This window comes from Sprattus sprattus (assembly GCF_963457725.1).
Source record: "Sprattus sprattus genome assembly, contig: scaffold_116, whole genome shotgun sequence".
In the NCBI taxonomy this organism is placed as follows: Eukaryota; Metazoa; Chordata; class Actinopteri; order Clupeiformes; family Clupeidae; genus Sprattus; species Sprattus sprattus.
In genome coordinates this window covers 10,001-17,500 of record NW_027667045.1, presented here as the reverse complement: position 1 = coordinate 17,500, position 7,500 = coordinate 10,001, and the positions used below count along the sequence as shown (strand labels likewise).

Here is a 7,500-nt window from a genome sequence, read left to right as displayed (position 1 = left end):
GCCTGTGCAAAAGCCCTTCCACACACACTGGCTCAGTGAAGTGAACGTTACGAACGCCGCCATGCCTTCTGTGCAGACCATAAACAAAGAGAACGAAAATGATTGATCGATTAAGGATGAAAGAGAACGGAAATGATTAATCGATCAAGGATGAATGATCGATTAAGGATGATTCATTGATTGATGATGGTGCACAGCAAGTGTAACGGTGCAAACCCATGACAGCGACACGATACGCTTCCAACGCTTTGAGTGGCCGTGGGTGTAGCGTGATGAAATAGCATAACAGACTGGACTAGTGAGCTAGTTAGCAGGCTAGCAAGTTAGTAGGCTATCTAGACACTACTCTTTATATCAATTCAAATAAGCCCAGGATTTAATATATAACATATCAGGAACAGCAACAAGCCCTTACAAGGCCATCCAAGCCTTTCTTTTTAGTAAATTAAAAGACCAAACGACGCCCCAGTCCTTCAATTCTCAGACCACACCAAACGATCTGATTGCCGGGAAAAATCGCTCCTCATTTGCATAGGATTCAACTTTTTCCAACTTTTATCGGTCGAGTTGCCCAAAATGGTGGTCTACGTCACAATGGATTGGCTCCCGTTAGTGATGCGCGAGAGGGCGTTATTTTAACACCCGCCCCAACCCGACCCGTGGGGAATTCTGAAGCGGCCCGCCCGACCTGCCCAATTTGACCCGCAAAAAAATAAAATAATAATAACAACAAATACAATAAAAAGCCTGGGGCTGAGGGTTATGCTTAATTTAACACGTAACTAAATGAGAAGGATTTGCGCTAAATTCGCATTATTGTGAAATTTCAACGGCAGGTCTACATCAAACAACAACAACAACGACAGCTTTACGCAATTATTTATTGAAGAACTGTTAACAAATGCGTGGAAGACATAGCCTATGTCTATGAATGTCGTAACAGATTTGATGTAGCCTACCTGTTTTATGCCCATCATATTTGTACTGCGCCTCACATCGAAGACACATGACATAGGCTGCAATGGTGTCATCGGACAGCACGACTTGTCCAAATGTTTCCCACACCTTGCTCTTTTGGTCGGCTTTCCGTACAACCTTTGCATCGCCTTTTTTAATCTTCTCTCTTATTAAGTAAGCCATTATTGGAGTCCTTCTAGAAGTTTTGGCGGTGCAAACAAAAACTACGGATGGCGTGTTGGGATAAACTAATCTTAAACTATACCATTCTAAAAGGTAACATAATTTTACAAAATATAAAGTATAGAATAAAATGTGAGGTGGACACCCATGTTGTGTAGCCTAACTCAGACGACTAGCAGGAGTGGGAGCTTTGAGTGCAATAACTTTGTGACAGTGGGATGTATGCAATTGATAAGTTTTGTAGGCTAACGCAAAATTGCGATTTCACTTATGTATTCCAAAAGTTCCGGGTTGCGGGTGTTGACTATTTTGACTCGCCCCACCCGAACCCGCGATACTTAGAGAAATCTGCTACCCAACCCACCCGGCTCGGGGGTGCCCGCGGGTGCCCGCGGGTAATTGGGTAACCCGCGCATCACTAGCTCCGGTCGAAATGCATGGGGTTTAGAATATCCGTCGCTTGTTACGGTATCCGATGGGTTTGTTGTCTGTATACTGAGAGAACGAGACCAACCAACCGAGTTCAGACTGTGCACCCTGGAAATGGAGCCAATACCTTTGTGAAGGAGGAGCATTTCTTTAGTACCGCAACAATACAGAGAAGAGGAAGAGGTGTGTGCACGATGCACGTGTGTGTGTGTGTGTGTGTGTGTGTGTGTGTGTGTGTGTGTGTGTGTGTGTGTGTGTGTGTGTGTGTGTGTGTGTGTGTGTGTGTGTGTGCGTGCATGCGTGCGTGCACGTGTGTGTGTGCGTGCTGAGTGTGTGTGGGTGTTTTCTTCTTCATGTGATGTATTCCCCTTGACAGTCTACTTGGTAAAAGGCATTAGTGCTGAAGCTCAGGAGAGGGGGAGGAGGGGTAGGTTATGTAACCGAGGTAACATCTACTCCTGGGTCCAACTGCTTGCCAACGGGGTCCCCCTGACATCATCCTCTCTTGAGGGGTGACTGTGTCCTCGCGTACCCCTCCAGGGGCACCACAGCAGGACTGGTTAGAGAAGAAGCTATAAAAAGGGGAAACAGAGTTGTGTGTGTGTGTGTGTGTGAGTGGACAAGAAGCTCTAAAAAGCTCTAATTAAATGGCCTGCTACTCAGCAGAAGAGAGACAGAGAGAGAGAGAGAGAGAGAGAGAGAGAGAGAGAGAGAGAAAGATGACAAAGATTTACTGAGAGCTCAGAAGATGCAGAGTCAACAGAGACGATAGACGACAGAAAGACAAGAGAGACGACAGAGAGACGATAGAGAGATGACAGAGAGACGATAGAGAGATGATAGAGAGACAATAGAGAGACGATAGAGAGAGACGATAGAGAGACAATAGAGAGACGACAGAGAGAGACGAGAGAGAGACGATAGAGAGACAATAGAGAGACGATAGAGAGAGACGATAGAGAGAGACGAGAGAGAGACGATAGAGAGAGACGATAGAGAGAGACGAGAGAGAGACGATAGAGAGAGACGAGAGAGAGACGATAGAGAGAGACGATAGAGAGAGACGATAGAGAGAGACGAGAGAGAGACGATAGAGAGAGACGAGAGAGAGACGATAGAGAGAGACGATAGAGAGAGACGAGAGAGAGACGATAGAGAGACAATAGAGAGACGATAGAGAGACGAGAGAGAGACGATAGAGAGACAATAGAGAGACGATAGAGAGAGACGAGAGATAGACGATAGAGAGAGACGAGAGAGAGACGATAGAGAGACAATAGAGAGACGATAGAGAGACGATAGAGAGAGACGAGAGAGAGAGACGATAGAGAGATGAAAGGGACGATAGAGAGAAGATAGAGAGACGACAGAGCGACGAGAGAGACGATAGAGAGATGACAGAGAGACGATAGAGAGGCGACAGGAACGATAGAGAGATGAAAGGGACGATAGAGAGACGACAGAGAGACGATAGATTGACGACAGAGAGACGATAGAGAGATGATAGAGAGACAATAGAGAGACGATAGAGAGAGACGATAGAGAGACAATAGAGAGACGACAGAGAGAGACGAGAGAGAGACGATAGAGAGACAATAGAGAGACGATAGAGAGAGACGATAGAGAGAGACGAGAGAGAGACGATAGAGAGAGACGATAGAGAGAGACGATAGAGAGAGACGAGAGAGAGACGATAGAGAGAGACGAGAGAGAGACGATAGAGAGAGACGATAGAGAGAGACGATAGAGAGAGACGATAGAGAGACAATAGAGAGACGATAGAGAGACGAGAGAGAGACGATAGAGAGACAATAGAGAGACGATAGAGAGAGACGAGAGAGAGACGATAGAGAGAGACGAGAGAGAGACGATAGAGAGACAATAGAGAGACGATAGAGAGACGATAGAGAGAGACGAGAGAGAGAGACGATAGAGAGAGACGATAGAGAGAGACGAGAGAGAGACGAGAGAGAGACGATAGAGAGACGATAGAGAGAGACGATAGAGAGACAATAGAGAGACGATAGAGAGACGATAGAGAGAGACGATAGAGAGAGACGATAGAGACGAGAGAGAGACGATAGAGAGAGACGATAGAGAGAGACAATAGAGAGACGATAGAGAGAGACGAGAGAGAGACGATAGAGAGAGACGAGAGAGAGACGATAGAGAGACAATAGAGAGACGATAGAGAGACGATAGAGAGAGACGATAGAGAGAGACGATAGAGAGAGACGATAGAGAGAGACGAGAGAGAGACGATAGAGAGAGACGATAGAGAGAGACGAGAGAGAGACGATAGAGAGAGACGAGAGAGAGACGATAGAGAGAGACGATAGAGAGAGACGATAGAGAGAGACGAGAGAGAGACGATAGAGAGAGACGAGAGAGAGACGATAGAGAGAGACGATAGAGAGAGACGATAGAGAGAGACGATAGAGAGAGACGATAGAGAGAGACGAGAGAGAGACGATAGAGAGAGACGAGAGAGAGACGATAGAGAGACAATAGAGAGACGATAGAGAGAGACGAGAGAGAGACGATAGAGAGAGATGATAGAGAGAGACGAGAGAGAGACGATAGAGAGACGATAGAGAGACGATAGAGAGACAATAGAGAGACGATAGAGAGAGACGAGAGAGAGACGATAGAGAGATGATAGAGAGAGACGAGAGAGAGACGAGAGAGACGAGAGAGACGAGAGAGACGATAGAGAGACGATAGAGAGAGACGAGAGAGAGACGATAGAGAGACAATAGAGAGACGATAGAGAGAGACGAGAGAGAGACGATAGAGAGACGATAGAGAGAGACGATAGAGAGACGATAGAGAGACGATAGAGAGACGATAGAGAGAGACGAGAGAGAGACGATAGAGAGAGACGAGAGAGAGACGAGAGAGAGACGATAGAGAGACGATAGAGAGAGACGATAGAGAGACAATAGAGAGACGATAGAGAGAGACGATAGAGAGACGATAGAGAGAGACGAGAGAGAGACGATAGAGAGACGATAGAGAGAGACGAGAGAGAGACGATAGAGAGACGATAGAGAGACGATAGAGAGAGACGAGAGAGAGACGATAGAGATGATAGAGAGACGAGAGAGAGAGACGAGAGAGACGAGAGAGACGACAGAGAGAGACGAGAGAGACGACAGAGAGACAATAGAGAGACGACAGAGCGATGAGAGAGACGACAGAGCGACGAGAGAGATGATAGAGGGACAACAGAGACGAGAGAGACGACAGAGAGACGATAGAGAGATGATAGAGAGACAATAGAGAGACGAGAGTGACGAAAGGCAGCCCAGACCCTTAACACTAAAAGGTCTATATCCCTCGTCCGGGATATTTTTATTTTTGAGTTTTCGTCTTAGAGACATAAAAAGAACAACCACGGAAACATTGAACCCTTTTCTAATATTATTGCTGAGGTCTTCTAGAATAGAATCATATATTCCATTTGTGCATCAATGTTTTTAGTTAAGCAAAATGTACAAAAACACTGTGTTAACACTGACTCCAGACACACAGACAAGACAGGGAGACAGCGAGAGATGGCAGAAGGGAGAGAGAGAGAGGTGGTTATATTTACTGAGATCTCAGAGCATGCAGAGAGAGAGAGAGAGAGAGAGAGAGAGAGAGAGAGAGAAAAACAAAAACACTAACCTTCCAGAAAAAAAATCAGAAATCAGGGAAAGAAATTCACCCTTGGTACATATGAAATCGAAAATGTAAAAAGTTACACCTACCTTGGACTGAGAATTAGTTCTACTGGAAATATTAACTTGGCCGTAAGTGATTTGAAAGTGAAAGCAAGAAGGGCTTTCTATGCCATTTAAAAAATCTATTCAATTTGACATACCCATTCGGATCTGGCTCAAAATATTCCAAACAATTATTGAACCAATCGCATTATACGGCAGTGAAGTGTGGGGTCCTCCTATGCACAATGGATTTTAAAAATGGGACAAACACCCAATCGAAACCCTGCATGCAGAGTTCTGTAAAAGTATACTCAAAGTACAGAGGAACACACCTAACAATGCATGCAGGGCTAAATTTGGCCAATACCCTTTATTAATTAAAATAGAAAAAAGAGCCATCAAATTCTTTGAACACCTCAAAAGGAGCGACCCCAACTCTTATTGTTACAAAGCCCTAAAAAGCCCAATGATGAGTGCAAAAACAAGCCCCCTCATCCAGCTAGTCCAGAGACTCACATGTACTAATAGTACAAATAACCAAACTAATAGTCAGCCTCAGGACCTCGCCACCCTTTCTCAAACAATTCGGCCTAACCAAATTATCAATGCAGAAAAACTAAATTGCTTATCATACTGGACTGAAACAACAAAAAGACAAAATAAACTTCAATGTTATTTGGCCCTTAACAGAGAGTATACTGTGGCAGACTACCTATTCACAGTCACTGACACCAGGCAGAGAAAAACCTTGACCAGGTACAGGCTTAGTAACCACAGTCTGGCCATCGAAAAGGGCAGACACAGGCAAACCTGGCTGCCCAGAGGGGACAGGCTGTGTACCAACTGCAACCAAGGTGTAATTGAAACAGAGCTTCACTTCCTGGCAGAATGCTGCTAATGGAAAGAAACAAGGGACCAATTCTTTCCTAAATTCAGAGCTATGCACCCAGACCCTCAGGACTTTGACCCAGGTCTGAGGGTGTTATTGGGAGAGGAAGAGAGGAGCACAAGAGTGGCAGCAAGATATATAGATGCTTGCCACAGAAAAAGAGAAGAGTCACTTCATCAGTGAACCACACACACGGATACATTCCCCCACACACACTTACATGCACTCACATCCACACCACCACACATGCATGAACACACACGCATGCATGCACACATGCACACATGCACACACACACACTGCCGTTGCAAAATTATGTTTTATTTTCTACTTGTTCTACTATATTATTTTATGTACTACAAGAATGCTTTGGCAATGCAAATTGTGTTTTTTTGTCATGCCAATAAAGCTGAATTGAAATTGAAATTGAATTGAGAGAGAGAGGGAGAGAAAGAGAGAGAGATAGAGAAAGAGAGAGAGATAGAGAGAGAAAGGGAGAGAGAGAAAGAGAGAGAGAGAGATAGAGACAGAGAGACAGAAGAAGAGATGAGAGGAGACGTGAGAGACGAGCGGACAACAGGCAACCCAGACATGTCACACTGAGTTCAGACACACAGCCTGGACAGAGAGAGAGGGAGATTGATAGAGAGAGAGGGAGGAAGAGGAATAGAGACACACACACACACACCACACCACACACCACACACACACACACACATTCTCTCTTTCACACACACACACACACACACACACACACACAAACACACACATACACACATATACAAACACACATTCTCTTTTGCACACACACACAAACACATAGCACAGACTCACACATTCTCTCTTTTACACGCACATACATACACACACACTGCCTTGTCGTCTCTGTTTAGATAGATAGTTTCACACTGTTAGTTTAGTGTGTGTGTGTGTGTGTGTGTGTGTGTGTGTGTGTGTGTGTGTGTGTGTGTGTGTGTGTGTGTGTGTGCGTGCGCCGGTGTGTGTATGTGCGCCAGTGTGTGTATGTGTGTGTGTGCGTGTGTTTTGTTTATCCTAGTTAAGTGACTCTAAATAATTCCTGATCTGTAAATAAACGCTGCGAAGGATCAAATGGTTGTGTGTGACTCACGCCGATCCCAAATAAGGACACACAGAGGGAGAGAGCGAAGGGAGAGGGTGTGTGTGTGTGTGTGTGTGTAGCGGGAAAGTGCGTGTGTGTGTAGACGGCGAATGTGTGTGTGTGTGTGTGTGTCAGTCAGGAAGACAGCGTGAAGCACATGTGTGTGTGTGTGTACACAGTTTGTTTTATTTTTGTTTACCTCCTTTAATGTCTGT

At 45.1% G+C, this 7,500-nt stretch overlaps 1 protein-coding gene across 1 annotated transcript in view; it reads left to right on the top strand.

The window, feature by feature from the left end:
- LOC308382495 (liprin-alpha-4-like) overlaps positions 1-7,500 on the top strand; it is a gene marked incomplete at both ends in the record, with an annotated part of 35,917 nt that overhangs the window by 18,879 nt on the left and 9,538 nt on the right. The gene's annotated exons all lie outside the window — the stretch shown is intronic.